At 42.6% G+C, this 27699-nt stretch overlaps 1 protein-coding gene and 1 non-coding gene across 7 annotated transcripts in view; one reads left to right on the forward strand and one right to left on the reverse strand.

The window, feature by feature from the left end:
* Positions 1-27699, forward strand: part of Dennd2b (DENN domain containing 2B) — a 184745-nt gene that overhangs the window by 51461 nt on the left and 105585 nt on the right. The window contains exon 2 of one of the 6 annotated variants that reach the window (XM_027410049.2): positions 11755-12042. The exons of the other annotated variants lie outside the window; for them this stretch is intronic. The gene's annotated coding sequence lies outside the window, so the exon portion shown is untranslated. The remainder of the gene's footprint in view (positions 1-11754; positions 12043-27699) is intronic. 6 annotated transcript variants of the gene reach the window in all.
* On the reverse strand, positions 10632-10737 carry LOC113835095. The gene has a single exon (XR_003484327.1). It is a non-coding gene; the product is annotated as a U6 spliceosomal RNA (small nuclear RNA).

Raw genomic sequence — 27699 nt, forward strand, 5'->3', positions numbered from 1 at the left:
AAAAGCATGGGACAGTTGGATGAGTGCCTTTTCCATACTTTCACACTTTCCGGGATGACATGTAAGCCTTGCCCTTAGAGAACCCTGAGCCACCTAATAGTTCATTGTTCCAGCTGGCAAGGGGAAGTGGGGAATTTATATCACAAAGTAGATGCTCTGGGTCTTTGTGAGGACAACTGCAAAAGGAACTGAGGGCAGCTATAGGAATGTGACCAACATGGCAAGGTAAAGAATATTGTACCATTTTGATTTATTTGTTGTGGGAAATGTGTTTGGAGGCTTTTTGACCCCCAGCACTATTTTCAAAACAGTATCCAAAGAACTAATGTTAGCTTTAGGGGAAGGGACAGGAGATTATGCTGTTAAGTGAATATTGAGTCGGCATAGAGCCCTACTGTGTGCTCTGTGGCATACTGTTATTATTTTTTTTTTTAAGAAGTGGTCTGTGTATCCAAGGCTGATCTTGAACTTCTGATCCTTCTGTCCCACTTCCCTACTGTTGGGATTCTAGGCATGTTCCACAACAGTTGGTTTGTGCAGTGCTGGGCATCAAACCTAGGGATTTGTGAATTCTACTATCTAGGCAAATATTCAAAGTACTGAGCAATAGCCCCAGCTTTACCTACTTGCCTTCCCTCCTTTATTTTATTTATTTATTTATTTATTTATTTATTTATTTATTTATTTATTTATTTTGGTTTTGTGCTTTCATTAATCTGATTGTTTCAGAGAGGTGGAGAAACTTGCCTAAGATCTGGAATTAGAACTTTGGTTCATTTGATTCCCAAGTCCTTCCACCTGTGATATCTCCTCCTGCTGAAATTATGTGCAATAAATTAGGGAACTTGTTCTGTTTAGTTGTATTAGTTACCTCTAAATCACTGTGCCCAAAATACCTTTATAGCCTAAGTGACCAAAGATTTCTTTTATCTCACGGTTTCAGAGGTCTTGGCTCATCACAGAGCCACATTTTGGTGGAGTCTGTCTACATCACAACAGACCATGAAGCAGAGAGAGTATGACAAGAGCCAGAAACCTATTTTTACTATGTAGGCCTCACCTCTTAAAGGTTCCACAGCCTTTCAAAATCTAGCTGGGGAACTATGTAAAACATGAACCAGAGGCTGGACAGTGGTAGTGCAGCCTTTAATCCCAGTACTCAGAAGGCATAGTCAGGTGGATCTCTCTGAGTTTGAGGCCAACCTGGTCTACAGAGTGAGTTCCAGGACAGGCTCCAAAGGTACAAAGAAAACCAACCAACTGAACAAAGACAGCCCACCACCACCACCACCACCACCACCACCACCACCACCACCACACACACACACACACACACACACACACACACACACACACACACACACACACACAAAACCAAACAAAACAAAACAAAAAAACAAAAAAACAAAACAAAAAAAACACCAAAACTCTTGAACCAGAGGGAATGCTTTAAAATAAAAAGAGAACACTAGCTAACTGAGCTAAGAAGCTCATTTTCTGGATAAATGCATCCATTTTCTGGAGCCATTGGGGAGGAGAAAATGCTGGGTAAAAGGGGAATGGAGGGGAGAGATGCCAGGAGCTTTTGAGACTGTGTCCCGGAGAAGAAATTTTGTGGTGGAAGAAGTGGATCCTGAATTCACCCGCCACTAGTTGTCCCAGGTAAAGGGTGGTGTACTGAGGGGTATGAGATGTCATAGAACACGGCTTATGTTTGCTTGATTCTTATTTGGGGACTAAATACATTTCCTAGTGATTAAATTTTTCTAAAAATAAGCAATTATGACCATGAGCCTGTTATCTTTGCTTCATATAAAAGGGGACTTTTGCGAGACTAAAATAATAAATAAAACAAATAATTAAAGACTGCAGCTTTTGGCCCCAGATGCTGTCCTGGAGGCCAGTACAAGACTGATCCAGACCCCTGAACATGGATGTCAATAAGGAGGCCTCTGCACTCTAGGGAGCCTCTGGTGGTGGATTAGTATTTTTCCCTGGTGCAAGAAGGGACTTTGAGAGCCCATCCCATGTGAAGGGTTACACTCTGGCCCTGGACACATGGGGAAGGACCCAGGACCAGCATAGGAAGACTTGGTGGACTTTGCAGAGCCCCAGTTGAGGGCCCTACCCTGCCTGGGGAGTGGTGGATGGATGGGGTGGGGGGTAGACTGGGGGTGGAGGAGGAGGGTTGGGGGTGAGAGGAGGGAGAGGGAGAAGGGATTTGAAATAAGCTTGTTCCCTAACTAGAACTAATTAAAAAAAAAAAAAAAAAGACTGCAGCTTTTGGATCCTCTTTCCTCATGGAGGAGTCTGTCTCTCTGTGTGCTGCATTACTTTCTCTTTAATAAATTTTGGGTGACTTCTATGACACAAATGGCAACAAAAGAAGTCTGATGTGAGAACCAAAGTTACATTTTAAGTTTTTTTTTCCGTTTTCAGATTTTTTTATTTGAATTAGAAACAGGATTGTTTTACATGTCAATCTTAGTTCCCTCTCTCTCCCCTCCTCCCCTACCACCCCCCCCCCCAACTAAAACCCTACCTATCACAAATCCTTTCTGCTCTCCAGGGAGGGTGGGGCCTTCCATAGGGGATCATCAGAATCTGTCATATCCTTTGGGATAGGGCCTAGGTCCACTCCCCATCTCCCCCTTCAAACCCCCCTCCCCCACCCCCGAATGCCTTGGCTCAGGGAGTATCCCTCTATGTGGAATGGGCTCCCTAAGTCCACATCTATGCTAGGGATAAGTACTGAACAAGAGGTCCTGTAGATTTTCGAGGTCTCCTCACTGAAACCCACATCCCTGGGGTTTGGATCAGTCCCATGCTGGTATCCCAGCTATCAGTCTTTTTAATGACTATGCCTAAGAGATCCAAAAAATGCCTCTGATCTGTAAGCCCCTGTCCAAGGACAAAAAGTTGCTGAAATGCTGGAGGCAATTGTTTGTGGGAGATAACAAGCCACAAGTTTTCACTCCCCTACACAAATTTGTTTGTCACATCTGAACCTGCAGCAGATGTGCTTGATTATATGTGGGTGGGAGGTTCACAGGTATACTTGCTCCTGATTGGATGTAGGATGGATGTTAGGATATATTCTTGAGCCGGCGTTGGTGGCACACACCTTTAATCCCAGCACTCGGGAGGCAGAGGCAGGTGGATCTCTGTGAGTCTGAGACCAGCCTGGTCTACAAGAGCTAGGTCCAGGACAGCCTCCAAAGCCACAGAGAAACCATGTCTCGAAAATCCAAAAAAAAAAAAAAAAAGGATATATTCTTGCCCCTGATTAGACCTGATGGGAAATACTTAAACTGCAGCAAAACCCAATTCGGGGCCATTTTTGTGGGGAACCAGAAATGGACCTGGCCAAAGCCCATCCACCTGACCATTATTTAATTAAAGCTTGCTTCAAATTTGTTTTTAAATTGTAGTAGTGATCTCATTCTCAACTCCTGGGATTAACACTGGTGGCCCTGTCTCAGGAACCCAAACAAACAGAACTAAATAATAAGCTGGATGTGGTCTCTCATGCCTGGAATCCCAATACTTGGAAGGCTGAAGCAAGAGGATTTTGAGTTTGAGGCCAGTGTGGGCTATATAGTGAGACCCTGTTTCAAAATACAAATAACAAAAATACCTTAAAAAAAGACAAAACCTAAAGTAGGGTACTAGGATAGCTAAAGAGCTTATGCTCATCCATTACAAAACTAGGCAAAATCATGAGTTAATTAAAAATTGCAGCGTGTATTTGTTGATATATATATATATATATATATATATATATATATATATATATTATGTATACCTTGTGCCTGCATGCCAGCAGAGGGCACCAGATCTCATTCAAGGTGGTTGTGGGCCACCATGTGGTTGCTGGGAATTGAACTCAGGACCTCTGGAAGAACAGTCAGTGCTCTTAACCGCTGAGCTATCTCTCCAGCCCCCTGTTGATACATTTTCAATTTGAGAATTCTTTTTAGATTTACTTTATGTAAAACTTCATGATGTGTGTGCACCTGTGGGGCCCAGAACAGCCTGGGCACACGGCTGCCATGGCATGCTTAATTAAAACCAGCTAAAAGTAGGCCCCTAGCAGGCAGCACCGGGTTGCAGGAAAAGCCATAAGCTGACACCACCCAGGGAGGGCCAGCATTTAACATTCTAAACATCCCTACCATTAGATAAGATTAGATCTTAGATAAGATCACCAGATGTCCTTGAGCCCAGCATGTACCTATTCTCCTTTTGCCAAGATACCCCTGGACAAATGTCAGCCAGTCTTGAACCCTGGAACCCCCTTACCTCCAACCTCTACTATGATTTAAAAAACCCTGCCCCATGAAAGGGGTAAACTAAATTCAAAGGCTTCACTTCTAGGAATAAAGGGACCAGACCCTCACCCAGCACCCTGCTTTAGCAGCCATGATAGACTACAGAAAAGACTGTAGGCCTCTGACACAAGGAAACTCCAGATCCTCTGGCCTCCTGGAGCCTAAGGCCAAAACTGAACACAAACTCCAGATCCCCCCCCCCCAGCCTTCTAGGTAATTGGTTCCTGGGAACTGTTTGGCCACAAAAGAAACTCCAGGGGAGACCAAAACCTCCCCTATAGTCTCCAGGATGCAGTTCTGAAAACTATTGGTATCTATGTACAACAGGACACCTGCAAGTAACAAGACAAAGCCATAGAAACCATAGAATGTTCCCTCTTAGCACTGACCAGTAAGAATACCGGGTACACAGGTATTTCATGCCAAAATATGACTTTGAGAAATTCTCCTGATTGTTCCCAAATGTCAACCAATCAGGAACCAACCAGTACCTACTGATGTAATCTTGTAACTTTTGTCTTTAAAACCTAGCAGTAGACAGGGAACTTCACCTCCTCTGGAGGCTGCTTCGCCAGCTTGCTAGGGGTCCCTTCCGAGGTAAGATAGAACAATCAATAAATCTCGTGCATTTGCATTGGTGGTCTGTCTCCCTGATCTCTTTGGGGATCCTTGTGACTTGGGCCTAACACCCAACATGGGCTGGGCACTCCCTGATCTCAACCACTGCGTGGGACCAATGGAGAGTCCAAGCTTGAGTTTGAATAAAGGCTTTTTGCTTTTACATGCAGGACTTGGTCTCTTTGTTGGTTTTGGGGGGACCCTGCAATCTGGGCATAACACACCACATTCCTGTCTGGTGCCTGCCCATGCATCAGAAAAGGGCATCAGATCCCTTGTAACTGCAGTTATAAAAAGTTGTTAGTGACCTCTTGGTGGGTGGCTCTAATTTGTTTTCTGTTTATTTTTATTTTATTAATTATTACTTTAAAAGATTTATTTATAGCCGAGCAATGGTGGTGCATGCCTTTGATCCCAGCACTCAGGAGGCAGAGGCAGGCGAATCTCTGTGAGTTTGAGGCTAGCCTGGTCTACAAAGCTATACAGAGAAACCCCATAAGATTTATTTATTTATATTTTATGTGTCTGAGCATTTTGCTTTCATTTATGTAAGTACACCATGTACATGCAGTGCTCTTGGAGCCTGTAAGAGAGGACATTGTATTCCTTGCAGCTGGAGTTAAAATGATTTGAGTCTCCATGTGGGTGCTAGGAACTGAGCCTGGGTCCTCTGCAGGAGCATCGAGTGCTGTTAACCACCACGACAATTCTCCAACTCCTCATGTAGGGCCTAGTTCTGTGTAGTGGCTTCTTCACAGTGGGTTCATCTTGGTGCTTTTGCCCCTTTTGGAAGATCGTTGCTTAGGTCCCTTGAGCTGCCTTCCAGTTTCACTCATGGTATTCTGCAAACAGGCCTCTGATGTGTCCCAGGCTCCCATATTACACTCACGGAGTCCTGTCCATTAGGCAATAAGTTCTTTTCCAGCTTCTCTCTCCTTCCTTTCTTTACTGGGAATGTAACCTTTGGACTTAATTTCTAACCTATGCTTCGTTTGAGACCTTGGGCCTTGTTTCCATGTTGGTTGCTTCTAAGTATTGCTTGTGTTTTTGCCAGAAAATGTTTTTTTGTTTCTTTGTTGCCCTGAAATATTTAGTTGCCTATCCGCCCGCCCCCCCCCCCCCCAGGGTTTCTCTGTATTGCTTTGGAGCCTGTCCCGGAACTCGCTCTGTAGACCAGGCTGGCTTCCAACTCACAGAGTTCTGCCTGCCTCTGCCTCTGCCTCCTGAGTGCTAGGATTAAAGGTGTGTGCCACCAACGCCGGGCTTTGCATAGCCTTTTTAATCTAGCCTTTTCTCTTGGCTAGAACTTTTTTATGCTCTCTTTAATAATTCTTCCCCCGAAACAATTCTGCTAAATTTCCTTCTAGACTCTATCTTGGTAGCAAGTTTTAAGTCTCTGCCACCCTTTAAAAACCATGACTTCTTTGGCTTAGTAAGTACTCAGGTTAGCATTCCATTTTTCTTTTCTAGACGTACATCTCTGCGTGTCTGTGCCGTGATCTTCTCTCCCACTTCCTTGCATGCTCTGCTTATCCCTCTCTCACAGTCTTCCAGTCTTCTCTCTGTCAGAGGTCACAGAGGAAATATTTAGTTAGTCTCTGCCAAACATTCTGGCTGTGCTGTTTTCCTTAAACTGACTTGCAGATAAATTGTGTTTGCTTCGTTTCCATGCTCTATTGCAGATGTTTCTCCCATAACAGAGGTATTGTGGTCAGTTGTGGGGACTGATAGACCATGTTTGGAGAATTGGATTCTGATCTCTGCTGTACTACTAATTTGTGGTTTGATCTTATGCAGGGTCCTTTCTGTGTTTCAATTTCCTATTGTCAAAGTGTCCTTATTTCTTTTGTTTGTTTGTTTGTTTGTTTTTTGAGACAGGGTTTCTCTGTGTAGCTTTGGAGTCTATCCTGGCACTCACTCTGGAGACCAGGCTGGCCTCCAACTCACAGAGATCCGACTACCTCTGCCTCCCGAGTGCTGGGATTAAAGGCGTGTGCCACCAACGCCCGGCTAAAAGTGTCCTTATTTCATTGTACAGAAGTTGAGACTTATGGGTGTGAGATGGAAACCCAGAGAGTAAACCTGGGTATCAAGGAGTGAGCATAGACATGAGACAGAGAATCATTGCTGTAAGCACCGCTCTTCCTTAGTAGAACTGAAAGGGAATTCAGATGACCTATATGAAGATAAAGCTGGCCTAGGTAGTCATCTTGAAAAAGTAAAGTATAATAAAATGATGGACATTCTCTGACTTGGTTCACTTCTAGAGAGAACTTTGGCAACATCTGGTTTGCCCTGGGGTCTGTATCTGTTTGTTGTAACCTGAGCATGTGGGAGGCTTGTCCTTTTGTGTATCCAGAATTCCTCTTCCCACTTTCCACCCCTTTCACAGACTCATTTTGGATCTTTACCTGGCTTTGATTTTCCAATCAGATGGAGATTGGCCCTTGGAAGTTGGAGTTTTAGGAAACCTTAAGTGTTTGATAACATGCCCAATGTTCCTTGATGGCTCCTTCTGAGCTGCGCATGGCTGTGTTCCAAATCTTAGGCTCTGGAGGAGGCAGGATTTGGTTCTAGCAAGGAAAGGGAGAGTCTTTGGGGATCCTATTACCAAAAGCTATGAAATAAGAGTAGACTAAAGAGATGAGAGATGCTCCTAAGAACACCAAGGGGTCTTTGAAGAAGAGGTGGATGGTTTGGCTTGTGCTTACACAAACCTCAGCTTTCCTTCCCCATGTACTTGATACCAGAGCTGCTGACAAAAGCAGAATCCTGCTGCTTCTTCATCTTGTTTGCTTCTGAAATGCCTTGAGATTTAGTCAGTTCTTGCTTCATTTAGACCCCTTTTCCTTTCCCTGTAAAGATTTGCCTCAGTTTCCTTTACTGAAGAATGAGCTGAAACCTCCAAAGTCTTTTGCTACCCAATGGTTCTTTGTAAAGTGTAAATGGCATAGGAGACACCTGTCTATTTGGTTAGTGATGAAGCTGAGGCACCATTCTCATTCTTGCTACCCTCATCATTCAGAGGCTCTTAAACTCTAAAACCTGCTAGAGAAAGCCAGAGAATTTGGCAGAATAGCTCTGGAGAAAAGATTTACTTACTGGATTCTGTCTACTTTCAAGCTATCCCACAATCTTTATTTTCTCTTTTTCCCTAGGACAGTCAGTCACCATAGTGCTCATCACACTATGTTGATTTACTTTTGTATTCTGTAAGCCCTGATTTCCATCCTGGCTCTACCTCACCAGTGAGGGTGCCTTTTGGTATACCAAAACTTTTAGGAATATGTGACATTGATCCTTTTCTTCAGGAAGCAGGCAGCTCTAGGAGACTAGGAAGTGAATGCTAATGTGGATTCTGTAGATGTGTTCATTGTGGAGACTAATAACATTGAGTTGAAATAATGGTTTGATTTGGGCCTTGATAAGGGGCTGTGAGCCTTTCTGGTACGTGGAACTTTACCTCCATTCCATTTGGTCTTAAGTTGTTTTAGGAATTCAGTATTTATTTTTCAAATCCCCTGCTCCTGCCCCCCTTTTTTTGGTATGGGTATTTCGCCTATATGTATATCTGTGTACTATGTGTGCCTGGTGCCCTCAGAGGTCAGAACAGGATATCAGATCCCCTGGGACTGGATTTACAGATGACTGTGAACCACCATGTAGGTGCTGGGAATTGGACTCTGGTCCTCTGAAAGAGTGCCCAGTGCTCTTAGCCACCAAGCCATTTCTCCAACCCCTATTTATGTTATCTTTAGTCCTGCTCTTTCTTTTGATTTCTTATTTACCTATTTTGCTTAGTACTTCAGGAAAGATCTTTCTTGTCTGTTTCTCTTTGATTATGATTATTCTAGTCCTGGCTGATAAACATTGCAGGAAAACTTCTGAAAAGACAGACATTTGGGGATGAAAGTAGATAGTGTGGTACCACAAAGAAGAATGAAATTATGCCATTTGCTGGAAAATGGATACAACTAGAGAGTGTCATAAAGCCAAACTTTGACAAATACTGCATGTTTTCTCTCATTTGTGGATCTTGCATGTTTTTTATAGATACATAGAACATATAAGTATAACATGGAAATAGAAAAACTACTAGGGAAAGAAAGGAGACTCGTTGGGAGGGAGATAAGGAAGAGGAAGAATGGGGTAGGTAGGAGGTAACTATGGTCAAATGTATGATATACTTGAAAGAAGTGGAATTTATGAGACCCAAAGCAGCTATGTACAATGAATATATTTATTGATCTATCTATCTATCTATCTATCTATCTATCTATCTATCTATCTATATGAATGAATGACAGGTAAGCTGCACCCATGGAATCTCAATATGGCTACCAAGACCAGCACAGTGACACCCATCAGATGACATGCCAGTGTGGTTGAGGGAAATCTCACAAGGCTCTATTCCTACATGAAGAGCTACAGGCAATTAATGGCTGCTGAGAGAAGGAGAATCAGTCCTCTTCAGGGACAAGCTCTTGAGAGGTTATCCAGTCCCCTAAACACATTTACATACAAGCAACACTAAGTGGACTTAGCAAGCTGTATTTATTTTTATGAGAGAGAATATTAACTAAAGAAGAGGAGGTCATGAATATGAGAGGAAGTAGTAAGGAGAGACATGAGAGGAATTAGAGTGGGGAAAAGGGATGGAAATGCTATAAATACAGTTCTCTTGTATAAAATTCTCAAAAATTAAATTAAAAGGTATCAAAATTAGATGATATGGGGCAGGAGACATGGATTAGCAGTTAAGAAGGAATACAGATTTTCCAGAGGACTGAAGTTTGGTTCCCAGAATCCATGTTGGATGGCTCCAACTACAGGGGTCCAAGGCCTCTGATCTCTGCAGGTACCTATGCTGATGTGCACATACCCACGCACAGGTACATGTTAACAATAAAAAAAAAAGGTTATATGGAAGCTGGGTGTGGTGGCACAAGCCTTTAATCTCAGCACCTGGGAGGCAGAGGCAAGTGGATCTTTGTGAGTTTGAGGCCAGCTGGGTTTACAGATTGAGTTCTAGGACAGCCAGGGCTATGTAGAAAGACCTTGTCTCAAAAAAAAAAAAAATGATTTTCAGAATGTGTAAAGTATTATAGCATTAGTGTTGCCCCAGAGAATACCTTTGAAAATCCCTGCAAATGTCCATTGTATGGATTTTTATGTCCTGCCTGTTAGTTCCTAAATAGCATACAGAGAGACTTATTATTATAAATGTTCAGCCGATAGCTTAGGCTTGTTACTAACTAGCTCTTACAACTTAAATTAACCCATAATTCTTATGTAGGCTCTATCACATGATGGTATCTTTTTTTCAGCACAGCATGTTTATCTGCTTTCTCTGTCTGGCTGGTGACTCTGCCCTCCTTCCCCTCATGCTCTCAGTCTGGCTCTCCCATCTTACCTCTTCCTGCCTAGCTATTGGGCGATTGGGTCTTTATTAAACCAATGAGAGTAATACATATCTACAGTGAACAAATGGATTATTCCACAGCAGTCCATCTTTTATTATTTTATTTTTTAAATTAAGTTAAAACATTTTGAGTCTCATGCTGGCCTCCTATTTGATATGTAGGTGAGGCTGACCTTGAACTTCTGATCCTCTTACCTCCATCTTCTGAGTGCTGCAATTATAGACATACACTACCAAGCTTGCTTCCACTTTTTTTTTTTTAAACTATGGAATGCCTCATGAATTTGCTGATATCCATATGCAAAGGACATACTAATCTTCTCTGTATCTTTCCAGGTTTAGTTTTTGTGCTGCAGTAGTGAGCATCCAGCTCCATCTTTAATTAACTTATCCTTCCTGCACTATTGTGTGAGATCTGCAAACACTATGTAGTTTTATATCTTCTTGCTAGTATTTTCAGAGATGTTGTTTTGTGTCCTTATCACATATAAATCAGATTTCAGCCATGTTTTTCAGTAATGAGTTTATCTGGTCATTCAACCATCATGTCTAATGTGTATGTTGCCATTTTATAAAAGTGACTGACTGATGGGGTACTGTCCATGAAAACAGTCCATTCACTCTCTTGACTCTACTCCTGTTGTTCAGAGAGGATTCTGGGAGCAAGATAAGGAAAGCTTGACCTTTCCTCTGAGTCAGAGTCTCTAGGCTGGAGGTGATGGAGTTAGCCATGCTTAATTTCCCTAAGCTCTTCCTCCTCTTCCTGTGTGTCTTGTCAGGACAAGCTTTAGCTGAAAGCTCCTCTTGAAAAATTGTGATCTGACTATGGTAGGGTCATGTTCTTCAGACATGCTTAGTGGAGAGAATGGATTTATCCCCTTCTATTTTTGATGAGATAATCAGTACCTAAATACAAAGCTCCCAATCTGAAGCTGAGTGCATAATCTACACAGTATACATGCTGCTCACATAGGCAGACTGAAGATGACCTGGTGCCCTATGTGTAACCTGCAGCATCTCCTTGTGGAATGAAAAGTCAGGAAAAGAAAACTGCTTTTGAATCAGATTCCAAACTGTACTGCGTTTCAGGTGATCTTCCTGTTAGGATGAGAAAGTTTGTCCAGATGTTCCTGCCTGGGGATTGGCCTGTTTCCTATCTGTTGTTCCAGAGAGGTACAACGTAGTTGATTTTATCTTTCTTCGTCCTTCTTTCTGTGGGTTCAGCATGTTCTTTTTGAATTCTTCTGTAGCGTTGTCTCTGAGGAAAATCAGCATGTATTCGGGGCTAGGGTTGTGAGTAAAATCTGTGGCTAGAGGCCATGTTAAAACTTATGTCTATACTTAGTCATAAGTCCTTCAGTCAAAAGACTCCATTTGCAACAGGTTAGAGACCGAAGAACCAGCTGAGGATCTTTGTTGTGCAAATTTGAGGCGAGGATGGGTGAAATCCAAGAGCCCAGGAGGCAAACGTGTCAACCAGAGAGATGACATCAGCTAGTTTGTTGGTGCTACTGGAATGGGAGAGTCCAGGTGCTTAGCCACCTTCCTGTATGTGGGGTGTCTGGAGCCACTCCTAGTTCTGTCAGCCATCAAGTCCTCTGTCTGGAAAAAAGTTTTGTCTAATTTTTGCCTCCTGTTATCTCCATGGGACCTGAAATGGAAATTTTGGTGGTGAGTACAAACCTTTGAGGACTAAATAGACTCGTGTGACCTTGTGTGCTTTTTGTGATGATGCTAATACCTGCCTAACCTTGTGATACGAGTATCTTATATGAAGTATGAAGGCGAAGCATTGTCTGGAATCCTTATTAGGAATTGCCTTTTCTCAGGAAAGGAGAGCAGTCTTAGATTTGATTCATTTTTCTGTATTTAATTCTCTTGGTGTGTGGAAGGGGGGAGGGCTGGACACGGGTGTGCTTATATGTGCATGGAGGTCAGGAGTTGGCATTTGGTATCTTCCTCAGTTGCTCACTACCTAATTTTTTGAGATAAGGTCTCTCATCAACCTTGGAGTGCACTGATTTGGCTAGACTGTCCATTGAACTCCCAGAATCCACCTCTCTGCCTCCCAGCTCTAGGATCATAGACATGTGCTGCTGTGCCCTGCCTGCTTTTTACATGGGTGCTGGGGATCATGACTTGGGTGCACAGGCTAGAGTAGCAAGTACTTTACCAACTATGCCATCTTTCTAGACCTGATTTAAATCTTTTTTTTTTTTTTTTTTTTTTTTTTTGGTTTTTCGAGACAGGGTTTCTCTGTGTAGCTTTGGAGCCTATCCTGGCGCTCACTCTGGAGACCAGGCTGGCCTTGAACTCACAGAGATCCGCCTGCCTCTGCCTCCCGAGTGCTGGGTATAAAGGCGTGTACCACCAACGCCCGGATACATTAATATTATTCAGTGGCTTAATATTCAACACAGAAGAGGAAAGCATAACTAATGACTTCTTTGCTGTGTTGTGCTCCTGCCCCCATTCTTGTCTTCCAACAGAGCCACTTAGCCCCATACTTTGGGAAAGACATGTCTGCAGAATGATCTCTCTATTCAGCCTTGCTCTGTGAAGACTTCTAGGTACTGTAGTGGGGATTCTTGGGAAGCCTACAGCTAGCAGTAGGACTGCAAGAAGCATTACAACTTCTGAGGCAACAAAGAGGCCAGAAGAGTTGGAGCCAGCAAAGCCTAACTGCTTTGTTTTCCTGTCAGATGTTGGGATCTCCCTGAGGTTCCACCTGCTTCCCTTGGCTCACATTCAAGTGTAACTACTGCTTACTCAAAAGGTCCTGGGGAGAAACTCAGGTGTATTCTGTCTGGGTGCCTTTTTTTTTTTTTTTTTTTTTTTTTTTTTTTTGTCTGTCTTCCTTTGGTCTTTCAGATCTGAGGACCCTTTCCATCACAGCCTCTGAGGTGCCAAAGTGCTTGTTCTAAGCCCAGTGCCAACACTTCTGGACCTGGGAAGCTGTGGGTAAAGTCTTGGTTTCCTTCTTATTCCGGCACTTCTAGGAAGCCATCTGCATTCCTTTCTGCCTAACTCTGCCTCTGTACTATGTGGGTATAGTTGCTTCCTGCTTCTGTGATGTGGAATGTTAAAACAGATCTGTGGAGACTAACTACTGAAGAGCTGTTGATGGTAAAATGACCTTTTCTTGTAATTTTGGAACTTGGAACTATCTTCATGGGGGTATAGTATTGATTCTTCTTTTAGGAAGAGGGTCTCACTAAGCAGCTTAGGCTGTATTCAAACTTGTGATCTTCCTACATTAACTTCCTGAGTGCTGGGATTAGAGGAGTGTACCATCATACTGGGGCTCAGTACTAATTTTTTCTAAAACATTCCCAATTTGCTTGCTTTTCTTCCTGTCATTCTGAAAGGGATAGGGTGGAGAGCAAGGACAATGCTTAGTTTCCTGTGGTCTTCTTTTGAACTTAAGATTGGTACTGTAGATGCATTTTATGAGGAGGAGCTGAGAAACAGCTATGAGGCTGTCTCTGGGTCTAACATAACTGATGTCCCATCAGTCAGTGTTGGCACTCCAACAAGTTTTTGTAAGTACCCCCTTCCCTTGCAGAAAGGTGCCATCTTTACTTGGGTTCAAAATATTTGGAGAGCAGCAGCATTTGCTCCTGAAAAGTAGGAAGGGCCCAAGAAGACATTAAAAGCATGGATAACTGGAGGGATGAGGCCGAATGTGGAGAGTAGAGATGATACTTCTAAAGAACTGAAGGGTAGTAAATCTGGAGGGAATAGTGGATGCTGTCTGGGCAAAGTGGGAAAGTGGGGATGTGTTCCAGAGTGAACTGGGGCCAGAAGCAGTGAGGAGGTAGGTTTGGGAATGCTTGCTTGTGCCTACACTGTTGAATGCCTTGATTATGATGGCTAGGAATATATCCTTCTGGAAATAGAGTTGATCCCTTGCTTGGCCTGCGTGGCCTGTACCCACCATATACCTGTGTGGTTCTGGCTTGTAAGGGATGTCTTGGCAGAGTATCATGGGGCAGAGCTATTGGGTTTGAGGGTATACTAGTCAGCCTGAGTCTGGTTCCCAGCTTTTTGGATGCCTTAGTGATGAGAACCTTCTTGGTAGCTGTCAGTTCTTGCTGACTTGGCCTATGAAAGTTTCTTGCCTTTGTAAGGTACACACAATCCTTTTCACACGTGTCCTACATCTTTGGGGTTTAAAAAGCAGGGATACACCCAGGTGTGGTCGTGCATGCCTATAAGGCAGCACTTAACGGTACTCAGACAGTGTAATTGTGAGTTCAAAGCTAGTTGGACAAGGTAGTATCAAGTTGTAGACCACCATGACCTACATAGGGAGATGTTGTCTTAAAAAATAATAAGTTCTAGAGAGATGGCTCAGTGGTTAAGAACACTTGCTGAGGACCTAGGTTTGATTCCTAACACCCACATGGTGGCTCACAACCATCTGTAGCTCCAGTTCCAGGAGATCTGATGGCCTCTTCTGACCTCTGTCAATAGCAATCACACATGTGTTAGGCATATATACATGTAAGCAAAACATACATGAATAAAATTAATACATTAACAAATTTTTAAAAGATGGGGTGGTTAGTGGTGTATCTCAGTTAGTAGAGTGCTTGCCTAGCATGTATGAAGCCCTGGATTGTATCCCCAATAAGTGTAGTTGTATATGCCTGTAATCTCAGTACTGGGGAAGTACAAGCAGGAGGATCAGAAGTTCAAGGTCATCCTCAGCTTTATAGTAAGTTTGAGGTCATCCTTAGCTACATGAAACCTTGTAGTAAGGGGCTTAATTTGAAACAGACCTTGAGGAAGGGGCCTAATTTGAAACAGAACGAGCTCAGGGGCCTTTATCTGAAATGTGTATTGGAAGACTCCTACTAGTCTTGGCTCTTCCCATCTCTTTCTTCCCTTTATCTTCCCAACATGGTCAGGCATTGTGAGCATCTGTCACTATCAAGTAGGCTCATCAGGATGTTAAGAATGAAGCTAAGTATAACTGTTTGCACATTGTTTGGAGTGCTTGGGCTCATCTGTAGAGCCATCTGTGATGGGCCTTTCCTCCCAAGAGTGGGTGAAAGTGGTGAGGAAAGGGTAAGAAAATACTTAAAGCTCGGGATAGCATTGAATCCATGTTCCCGCCTCCCTCCTGTGCTTCCAGCATCATCATTGTGGATGGTCAAGTGTGGAAAGAGAAAAGCAAGACCTTGCTGTGCAGCCTTCAAGTAGTCAAGCATTTGACTGACTTTCTCAGCTTAATCCACAGTGTAATACAGATACTATATAAAGCTTGGATTTTGGCAAGAGGAAATTTATTATCCATGCAGAGAGGCTAGTTATTAAACAGAGAATATCCAGGCTGGGCAGTGGTGGTGCACACCTTTAATCCTAGCAGTCAGAGGCAGGCTGATTTCAGTGAGTTCAAGACCAGCCTGGTTTACAGACTGAGTTCCAGGTAGGTCAGCCAGGGCTACACAGAGAAACCCTGTCTCTAAAAACCAGAAAAAAAAATTATCCAAGCTATAAACTACAAATATCTTTGCAGTTGGGGGGAATAAGAAAGTTGTGTTTTAAAACCATAGTAAAGCTTTCTTGAAAGAAGCAGGGTTTGATTTTTCCTGGTCTTTGAAAGTTGGGTTTACTTTATAAGCAAAAGAGGGATGGGATGTGTTTGTTCTGTATGTGGAGAACAGCAAGCACATAGAACATAGTATCTATCCAAGTGTTACTGTAATGAGCTTCCCTGAAGCAATATGTCTAATAGGGCGGAGCCAAGAACTTCATTCTATGGGTTTGGCATTGGTGCACAAGAGATAGGAAGAAGGCAGCAAAAGTGTAATCATTTGGAAATCTTATTTGGCCTTAATCTTAATAATTAATTAATTAATTAATAATCTTATTTAATCTTATTTTTAAATTATGTATATTGGCATGTGTGGGTGTCCTTGGCAGACAGAAGAGGCCATTGAATCCCCTGGAGCTGGAATTAGAGGTGGTTGTGTGCTACCCAATATCCTTAGTTGCCATGCCATCTCCAGCCCCTGGAAATCTTTCTGGTAGAAGAAAGTAGGGACATTCTGGAGAGGACAGATACTGGTAGTAAAGTAACTTGCTAAAAGTGTTGAGAGAGCTGCAACAATAATAGAGAAGGGGTGAATCCTAGAGTATTCTGCAGTCTAGGAAATCTGTCCTCTGCTTTGGGGGCATTGGTTGCTGGCTCTTACATATCTAACACACAACCATAATTAGTGAGTCATGCTGCTGAAGCTCTTTAAAGACAGCTGTGTGTTCAGGTTCTTCGAGGAGTGAGGTTCAAGTCACCAGGCCGAAGCGGGGTTCCATATCCTCTACTTAGGTTCTCAGTCCATCTGATCTGTCATTTGTTTTCAGTTTCTGATCCAGTTCCCAAAGTTTCTCAAGGGGGTTAACTCCACAGTCTTTAGTCAGAATGACCTTGTCCTTGGTATCTGTACCAAGTTACTTTTTCCTCTCTATCTCCTCTAGACTATATTTCTGTGGTCTATCTCAGTCTTACCATTTTCCTTTCAATTTAATCTGGTGTCCTAGAGGTTTAAGGAAAAGAAATGGACTATACAGGTAGTGCAGGAAGGAAGTTAAGTTTGTGGGTGGGTCTTATCTGGAAGGTATGTTCCATCTTTTCTGTACTTCAGAACAGTAGTCAGGGTGGTTGAGCTCTCTCAAGCCTTTCTGGGATAAATTGAAATAGGTGGGATAGTCTTATTTGTTAAAACAATAACACCCTGAAACCTCTTCACACCTCCAGATTCCTAACTGCAAGTCTCCATCCTTACCTCTGCCAGCCTTTTTAGTCCTTTCTGGGTCTCTGATCCTCAGATTGCTACTGGCCCTGCTTCTGCTGGCTTTGTTTGGAGAAGCCTAGAATCTAGAAGGGAACAGTATTTAATGAAAGCTGTGGTCATCTGGTAACTCTTGGGTGTGCACAGAGTCAAATCTTACTTAACCTTGCTGAATTTTCATGAAAATGCTTTCTTCTTAGGCCCCGTGGCCTTTGCCTCAGAAGACATGTATCATACATTACTGACAGCAAATGTTATCTGTGTTGATGGCAGACTATAGTCTTTCACTACCTATAGGACTGAAATGGTTGACTTCCTTGTCTACTGTGGTTTGAAGTGAAGCAGTGATTCATGTGTATGCTATGGAGTGACATGGCTTGGAACAGGGAAGTCTTGTGTGGCATTTGCTGTGCTGTTGTGTTCCCAAAGAAAACAAAACCCTAAACACTGAGGGAATGAAGGCTTTCTGAACCCTTTCTTAACTTTCAGTAGTCCAAGTGGTATCACATATGTTCTTTCACCTCTCTTTGAGTAATGCCCAGGAATTCCCCCAAATTTGCCATTCTGACAGCCAAACTTGTTTCTACCTGTTTGTATACTTCAGAATCTTGTATTAGTTTCTCTTCTTTCTCTGCTTCCACACCCATCCCTTCTTCTTTCATCATCTCATCCATATTCCTTGCATCCTGGAGTCTCCTTTTTTCCCTTGGGTTGCATATAGGTACCTCTGTGTTGAATGCTAAGTAAGCAGACACATTTGTGGGCATCTTTTATACAAGGAAAACTAGCTCTGCTCTGTGTTCAAAAGTAGGATATATGGGGCAGAGAGATGGCTAGGTGGTTAAGAGTGTTTGCTGTTCTTCCAGAGGAACAGTTCAGTTCCCAGGACCCCTGTCAGGTAGCTCAGAGCTGTCTGTAACTCTAGCTCCAGGGGATATGACACTTCTGGACTCAGCAGGCACCAACGTAAATGCTTGCATATTCACACATGTAGATACAGACACATACATATAAATAAGAATAAAAGATAAAATAAAAATAGGATATATTCAGTGTCTGCAATGATAAGAGCTAAGTTTTTGCTGAGAAAGTTCTAGGTTTCTAACTTTGAGATGAGGGGGTGAATGGCTTTAAAAACATGATCTTTGGAGCTGGATCCTAGCACTCATGAAGTAGGCAGATCTCTGTAAGTTTGAGGCCAGCTTGGTCTACATAGATAGTTCCAAGTCAGCCAGGTCTACACAGTGAGATCCTGTCTCAAAACATCAATAACAAAAGCCAAAGTAAACCCTACCATTCTCTACTATAGTGCAGTGACATTTAATTAGTACAGCATTCATCTGCAAACCAGAGCTGTCTTCCATGTTCCCAGGACTGGCCTTTGAGGTGCCTTTTGCTCCTCTCTCTTCCTGAATCTTTACAAGCATTTGCACTCTACTTCTGGGAGATAAGTTGGTTTGTACATACCCAGACAATGCCTGAAGAGGCTGCAGTGCTGCATTCCTGCCATCTAATGTTTCAGACACCACATTTAAACCCCAGTCCTTGCTCACAGACAGAGATCAGATAACAGCTTAGTATAGAAGGTTAAAGATCCACAAGAATTCACTCTGATAGTTAAAAATATCGTGCGATTCAGACCATCGTGAACCATGGTTTGAAGAGACAGTGGTATGAATTATTCAGATTCTTGAGCAGCTCAGTGCCCTTGATAAAGCTTGGAAGGTCAGAGCCCCAATTAGGAGGCATGGGAGTAGCAGAGGGACAGTTAACTCAGCAGGCAGGGCTCAGCTGTCCCTGCTTTCTGGAGGAGTTTCTTTCTTTCTTTCTTTCTTTCTTTCTTTCTTTCTTTCTTTCTTTCTTTCTTTCTTTCTTTTTTTTATCTCACCATGCCTTGAGTTTCTCCTGAGACAACTGCTCAGGGACAGAACTGGTTATCTCTCTGCCTTCTTGCTTTTCAGGATTTATAGCTCTCAAGCCAGACATGTCATTGTACCTCTCAGTGTGAGGAGCTCTGCTGTCTTGATTTTCTCCTTCTTTATAAACGTGCCCCTAGGTTATTCAAAATTCCATTTATCCCTAGGAACAAAATATGGTGTCTCTTAGAAACATTTTTTTAAAAAATTACATTTACTGGGGACCAGAGAGATGGTATAGCAGTTAAGAGCACTGGCTACATTTTTAGAGGGCCCTGGTTCAGTTTATGTGGCAGCTCGCAACCTTCTGTAATAATAGTGCCAAGGGATCCAACACCTTCTTCTGGCCTCCAAAGGTATCAGACAAGCACAAGTTTGCAAATGCACATTTAGGCAAATCACTCATATGCACAAAAAAGAGAAATGTGTATTTGTATATGTATGTATGTGTGCATGCACACTATGCCACTGCCTGTCTATGGAGGTCAGAGAACAGTTTGTGGGAGTCAGTTTCCTACTTGTACCTTGACAGCATAGAAACTTTTTTTTTATTTTGAGAAATGGTCATAAATGCAGCCCAGGCTGGTCTAGACCTTGAGATCCTACCTCAGACTCCCAAGTGCTGGATTATACATGTATACTACCAGACCCAGGCGCAGCTCTTGAAACACTTTTTTGTTTTGTTTTGTTGTTTGGTGATCAAACCCAAGCCCTTATGCATGCTAACCAAGCACTCTACCATATAGAAGTGCAGCAACAGAGATTTGTAATCCCAGTGCTGGGATGTAGAGACAAGAAGATCTCTTGAGCTCATTGGCTAGCCACACAAGGAGCAGAATCAATGAGTTCCAGGTTCAGTGAAAGACTTCCTCAATAAATAAATAAATAAATAAATAAATAAATAAATAAATAAAGCAGAGAGTGATTGAAGAAGCCTAATGACCCCTGACTGCTACCCACACTTCCATGTTTTACCTTGTATACAACCCACGATGATGTGAGCATACGCAGAGGAGAGACAGAAAGCACACACAAGTGTGAGCACATGAGTGCCTAGTAGGATCCTTGGAGAATATTTAGTCTAGTTTGCTTATGATGTGTAAGAAAAAGCAATATCCCTCTGGGAGACAAAGACTTGCTCAGGATCTTACAAGCCCAGCAAGCTGAAGCTAGGATTAGGCTCCAGTCTGTGTATTCTTTTACCCCCCCCCCCTTACTACATTGTCTCTTGCTTTTATTTTTTTCCCTTTGCTAATACTGGGAATTAAACTTAGGTCCTCATAAATGATAGGCAAGCACATTACCTTTCAGCTACAGCCCCCTAGGCTTCCACACTAATACTTATTAGTAGAAAAGGAAGAACATAAAGCCCCTTATAGGACTCTGCTGGGAATTGAAGCCATGTTGTCTTTTAAGAGATAAGAGAATATTGGGGCTAGCAAGATGGCTTAACAGATGAAGGTGCTTGCTACCAAACCTGATGACCATAGCTCAATTCCTAGGATTCTTATTGTAGAAGAAGAGAACTGCCCCACAAGAAAACATAAATAGTGGCTGGAGAGATGGTTCAGTGGTTAAGTGTACTAAGTGTTCTTGCAGTCCTATTCCTGGCACTCATAGGGTGGCTTACAGAACATTTGATACCCTTTGCTGGCCTCTATATGCACATGGTGAACAGACATATATGCATGCAAAACACTCATAAATAATTTAAAAATAAACAAGTAAAAACAAATAAATGCAAAGAGAGATATAAGAAAATGCCACGCACATTTTTAGTGGCCCAACCTAGATTTTGATTATCATATCCTCTATAAAGTATAGGTGGATATGTGTTCTCTTTGTACAGGGTAAACCCATCTGAAATTCTTTGCTGTGGAGAACAGCTGCTTCTTTTTGCTTATCTGGTGAGTCTTTTCATTTTTCCATTGATTGCCACAATGAGTGAGTTTCTAAAGTCCTTGCACCTGTGTGGGGACGGGTGTGCAAGTCAGGATGACAAAGTGCTACATACAACATAGAACAGGCATCCCTGGACTGCTGTGGCTCTTGGAAGAGACCAATTCTGCCAAGAGATGGGAAATCATTTCACAAAGGAGGTGTCCTTGAGGTGGGCCTTGAAGGCAGTAGGGTTTTGTGAGTGTGTGAAGGAAAGGCAGCCAGATGAAGTAACACCATGAGCAATAGAGAGTGGCAGAGAAAGGTGTGGGCAGTTTTCAAAGCCCTGGTTATATGTAGTGTCATGGTGTGATGTGGTTATGCCTACAATGGGTGGTGGCAGCAGGGGAGGTGTGGGTTAGAAATACATTGATTCTTCACTGTTGACTGTTGAGTGAAAATATAGGAGAGGGGATTTCAGATTTTGGAGACAGTGTATCTTGTAACAGGCAATAGATCCAATCATACAATTGATTGTTGCTTATTTAATGCCTCATTATTTTTCCCCATGCATTACTTTCTGTTCTTTTCAAAAAGATTTGTTTTTATTTTTAATTATATATATGCTTGTATGCCTATATAGGCGTGGTATGTGCATGTGAGTTCAGGTATCCTTGGAGGCCAGAGTGTTGGATCCCCTGGAACTCAAGTAATAGAGGGTTGTGAGTCACTTGATTCAGATGCTGGGAACCAAACTTTGATCCTCTGGAAGAGCAGTATGTTCTTAACTGCTTAGCCATCTCGACAAGTCCCCTACCCCCACACAGTAGTTTCCAGTGAATTCTTTTTTAGTGACAGAACTATCTGCTTCAAAATCATATTACATTTCTTCAAATTATAACCATGCATACATATGTATCTATACATACATATGCATATAAATATTTTTTCAGTGTCCAATCTTTTGACATCCTGACATGACTTTAGGTTATGAAGTTCATGCTTGAGAATTGTGCAATCAAATTACAAAAACAACAATGCCAGCAACAACAAAACCCTCGTGTTTTAAGTAAGTTGCAATTTTGTGTTGGGCCACATTCATAGTTACCCTTGGCTAAATATATTCAGAAATTGCATTTTTATCGGCTTGGTAATCTGTACTACATAGTAGAAAGGAGAAGACAATGTTTTGTCTCTGGCTAGAGCCGACCACAGAGAATTTTGCCATCTTGAGAACTGTACAATTCCTGCAGCTTACTTGGCTTGGCAAAGATTAGTGATAGTGGGAGCCTATGAGTGGGCACTTCAGTAATGAGAGAGGCTATAAAACCCTAGAGTACATCCCTAGGAGAGTGACCTTACCAGGAAATTTCTGTGAAACAAACCACAGGAAGATTTGACAGGAACTTTTGGTTAAGCCCATAGGCAAAGCATATGAGAGAGAAGAAATGTAATTATAGTTTGTAAGTCTATGAAAAAATGCAGTGAGTGACATAGAATAGCTGTTCTGGGTGTCCCCTTTGCTGTAGGAAGGATTTCTACACATTCATTTTGTTTTTTGAGTTCCTGTTCTGTGCTGGGACCTTTATCAAATATAAGGACTTGGTAGGAGAATAATCAAGGTTCCTGCTCTCACATGGAGGAGGACTTGTATTAAGCAAATAACTGCATAAAAGCATAATTACAAATCCTAATGGGTGCTTTGAAGGATAAGTACAAGGAACTGAAGGAGCTGCGTTTAGACTTGGAGGACTGTGGAAGTCAGGAGATGAGAGAGTCAAGTTGAGGCAAGATAAGAGTCATCTTGGCTGGACAGAGAGGGAGAGCAAGGAAAAAGATACTTGGATAGAGAGAGCAATTATGGGGTTATCAAGAAATCTGGTACTTGGGAAATTCCCAGGAATCCACAAGGATGACTCCAGCTAAGAGTCTAAGCAGTAGTGGAGAGGGACCTTAACTGCCCTTCCCCTATAATCAGATTGATGACTACCTTAATTGTGGTCATAGAGCCTTCATCCAGTAACTGATGGAAGCAGATGCAGAGATTCACAGCTAAGCACTGTGCCGAACTCCTATAGTCCAGTCTTAGAGAAGGAAGCGTGATAATATGAGCAAAGGGGTCAAGACCAGGATGGGGAACCCACAGAAACAGCTGACTGGAGGAAGTGGGCGCTCACTGACTCTGGACTGACAGCTGGGGATAAGACGAACAAGGCCCTCTGAATATGGGTGACAGTTGAGGGGAGGGCTTGGGCAGTTCATGGGGCCACTAGCACTGGAACCAGTATTTATCCCTACTGCATGAACTGGCTTTTTGGAGCCCATTCCCTATAGAAGAATACCTTGCTCAGCCTGGATACAGGGGGAAGGGCCTTGGTCCTGCCTCAGATGATGTGACAGACTTTGAGGCCTCACCCTCTCTCAGGAGTGGATGGGGGATGGGAGGGGAGAAGGTGGGGGGATGGGAGGACAGGAGGGAGAGGGAACTAGGATTGGTGTGTAAAATAAGTAAAATTAAATAAAGTAACATTAAAAAGTAATTTTAAAAAACACCCTACAGAGCTATGTAGGGCACACCTGTAGCCAGCTTTTAGCAGGCGTGGTTTACACTGTCCCCTACAGAGCTATTTAAGAAAAACAAAAATTATCTGGGCAAAAACTGGGGACAGGGGTCCCAGGCTAAGATAGAGAGCCTGGGGGGGTGGGAATCTGACTGTTTTTGTGAACTAAAATATCCTATGCTCAGAGGGGGAAGGGCAGGAAGTATGCTGGGAGGAGGGAAGAGAAGGATCATGCTAGGTCCTTGTAGGTCTTGGTAAGAACCTAGACCTCATCCTAAGTGCGGTCTCTGGGAAGCATTGAAGTGTGCTAAGCAGGAAATGACATGATCCTGTGTCAAAAGGGGATTCAAGCAGTCATGTGGAGAATGGATTTGTGAGGGTGTGATGCAGTGGAATGTATATTTGGTCTTCCTCCTGTTTCCTGCAGACAACTCCTAAAATCCTTTGGAATCTTCCAAAGCAGGATATGTTTTCTTTTTTTATTAATATTTGCTTGGTGGCTGAGGGCTCCTGGAAGATGTTTAAAAGATTGTAACTTTCAGTCTTACTCCCTTACTCCTGAGGAAGAGAAATGAGAGTGAAAGTTAAGTTGGTTACCAGTGACTAATGATGCAATCTGTTGTGCTTTCTAGAAGATGCTGAATCTTCTATAAATCCCAGAGGACTGGGTTTAGAGAGCTATAGTGGAGCCAAACACTTAGTTTTGTAGAGAGGACTTGGAAGCCCTGAGAATTCCTCATACCCAGCCCTATGCATCTCTTTCATCTGCAGTACTGTTTACAATAAACTAGTAGGTCTAAGTGTTTCCTGAAGTTTTAAGGGCCAACCTATTAATAGCAAATTCATTAAAGCCAAGGATATAGTTGTGGAAATTCTGTTTTAGATTTATGCATGTTTGGTCAGAAGCACTGATAAAACATTTTGAACCTAGCAAATGGTATCTAAAACTATAGACAGCCAGTCTTGAGGACTGAACTTCATGGTTTGTTTTTCTTTTTTTTTTTTTTGCAACTTTTTTATTTGAATTAGAAACAGGATTGTTTTACATGACAATCCCATTTCCCTTCTCCCACCTGACAATGTATGAGAAACTAAGTTTGATTTTTCATTATTTTCAGTGAGGGCAAGGGTTGAAGCTAGTTATGGAGTTAAGTTTCTGTAGTAGTTAACAGGCGGGATAGGTAGCAATGGGAATGAAGAAAGAGGGACAGATATTAAATATGTTTTTAAGTAGAATTATTTGGAGTTGGTAAGTGAATTGTAGTGGGAAGGGAAAGAGACTGGTGATGTCTCCCAGGCTTCTGGCTCAGGTGTGTGTGAACTTGTGGTTCCTTCTTTTTTACCTGTAGTGGTAGAGTTAAAACTAGAGCCTTTTGTGTGTCTGGCAAGTGGTGTCCCATTGAGCTTTCTCCCAAACTATTTATTTGTATTTTATTGAAAATATTGCATTTATTTATTTGTGTGTGTAAAAGGGGGTCGTGTATATGAGTAAGTGCATGTCATGGTGTACATGTGGAAGCCAAAGGACAACTTCAGAAGTTAGTTCTCTCTTTCTACCATATAGGTCACAGGGATTGTACTTAGGTTGTTCGGTTTCATGGGAAGTTCCATTGCCTGCTGAACCATCTCACTTGCCCTTATTTTAATTTTTTAAATATTTATTTTATTTATGTATATTAGTATTTTGCCTATGTGTATGTTTGTGCAAAATGTGTGTGCCTGGTGCCCATGAACATCAAAAGAGGGTATCAGATCTTCTAGAACTGGAGTTATGGATGGTTGTAAGCCATCACATGGGTACTGGAAACCAAACTTAGTTCTTCTGCAAAAGCTCTTAATCACTGAGCCATCTTTCTCTCCCAGCCCCATAGCCCTAATTTTTTTGGGGGGAGGGGGTTCAAGACAGGGTTTCTCTGTGGCTTTGGAGGCTGTCCTGGAACTAGCTCTTGTAGGCCAGGCTGGTTTCAAACTCACAGGCTGGTTTCGCCTGCCTCTGCCTCCCGAGTGCTGGGACTAAAGGCATGCTCTACCACTGCCTGGCTGCTCTTATTTATTTATTTATTTATTGGTTTTCAGACAGGGTTTCTCTGTGTAGCTTTGGAGCCTGTCCTGGCGCTCTCTCTGTAGACCAAACTGGCCTTGAACTCAGAGATCCGCCTGCCTCTGCCTCCCAAGTGCTGGGATTAAAGGCAAGTGCTACCAACACCGGGCTCATTGCCCTAATTTTTTGAGACAAGATTTCATTGACTTGCCCAGACTGACCTTGGATTTGTTCTGTAGCCCAGGCAGGTCTTGACTTTGCAGTCATCTTAATCTCAGCCTCCTGAATAGCTGGTATTCAAGCCCATCCACCATGCCTGGCATAAAACATGGGTCTGTAAAAGCCCCCTGCATAGCTGGTCAGTGGTGTTGTGCACCTTTAATCCCAGCATTCAGGAGGCGGATCTCTGTGAGTTTGAGGCCAGCCTGGTCTACATAGCTAGTCCCAGGACAGCTAGAGCTACACAGAGAAACCCTGTCTTGAAAAACAAAAACAAAAACAAAAAAATTCCCCCTGCCTCAGGAAAAGTCGAGCAGGCCCGATCTGGATCCAGTCCTGCAGAGGCAGCAGAGGAAGTTATCTGGCCTTGTTTCTGTCAAATTCCAGGTGCTCATATGCAACAGCATCACTGAATCAAGGGTTCTGGTCTCCCCATATTCAGGCCCTGACTGTGTCTTTTCCTTCTAAGGACAAGGCACCAAAGAACCTCTGTAACTCCAGTGTGCCACTAGGGGGAGCATGGCTTGCGTTGTGTGTCTGGTATTCAGCTTTTAAAGTTTGGATTACCTTTGTCACTGACTCTTTTTCAGCTTTGGTAGCTTGAATAGCACTGTTTAAAAAAGTATTCCTGGCATAGGGTCCTAATAAATTTTAGTTGATATTACTATTATACCATGATTTCTATTTCATTGTGGAAAGGGGTGAGTTTGCCTCATCTGGGTTTAGAGACAAGGCAAGTGTGCATTCTTTGGGTCCAGAAGAAAAGCAGAGACCTGTGTGTTGTGTATAAGAGGAGAGAGAAGCTGAGACTTAGTGATGCTTGTCTTTTACAGATGTGGGATTCTGGGGCTCATGACCACTTAGGATCTGTGGGAGCCTACCATTTCTTCTTGGGTTTTGTGATATGTTTCCTACATTATATTCAGCATGTATTTATGATTGACATTCAAGTCAACCAAAATCTGGCTTTGAGAATCTTGTAGTATACTTAAGGTGAATCAGAATCACAAGGAATTCTTCAAGGGATGAGCATTAAGGATTCCATCAGGACCTCCCTAGCATTATTTTAAGGAGCAACATTGGAAAATATCCTCCTTAAGCCTCATTGTCTTCATCCTCCTCCTTGCCTTCCTACATGCAATTCATTTATCAATTCCAAATAATTCTACTTGAAAAATATATTTGATATCTGGTGGAGGAGGGGTACCAGCCATTTTGGGAGATGAGTGGAGTTCTTAACTGAGTGCCTGATTTGAGGTATTTTGATGAGAATAGCATCTTGGTACCTTCTACCCTGTCACCCCAGTGATAAGATACATGGGTAGAAACTAGAAGGTCAGGAAGCTGGCTCAGTAGCAGGTGGCAAGTTGGTGATGAGGTCAGACATTGCCGAGGTCTTTGATCCCTGCTCTGGTGTTTCTGGCAACTGTTCTGCTTAATGTATGCTGGAGAGTTGAAAGACTTGGACACTGTTTTTGGATCTGTTATTTTGTGGTTCAGTAAAGGGAGCAAACAATTTTACCTTTGCTTTAGATATTCTTTAAAATGTGTTAAATGGTATTCTGCATGTTCATAGATACTCCTGTCATTGAGTCTTTAGGCTAGAAGGGTAGCAGTTAGATTTACCTCACCAGGACTCAGAGATTCTACTTTCCCCTGGAAGTCCATACTTGTGGTTATTAGAAAACTAGCTAGTTTTCAAAGTCAGTCTTCAGTGTACTTTATAGCAAAGTCTATAACCTTAGGAAACTCGACTGGTCTCTACTCTTAGTTCTTTTTCTGATTAGTTATGTACCTGTGGGTCAGGAATCTTATCTCTCTGGACCTCAGTGGTCCCATCGGTAAAATGGTAGCAAACCTATCTGACCAGTGTGTTTCAAACAGTTGAGAGGATCAAACGAAACAGTAATCTAAGA

The sequence above is a fragment of the Cricetulus griseus genome, chromosome 3, assembly GCF_003668045.3.
Source record: "Cricetulus griseus strain 17A/GY chromosome 3, alternate assembly CriGri-PICRH-1.0, whole genome shotgun sequence".
In the NCBI taxonomy this organism is placed as follows: Eukaryota; Metazoa; Chordata; class Mammalia; order Rodentia; family Cricetidae; genus Cricetulus; species Cricetulus griseus.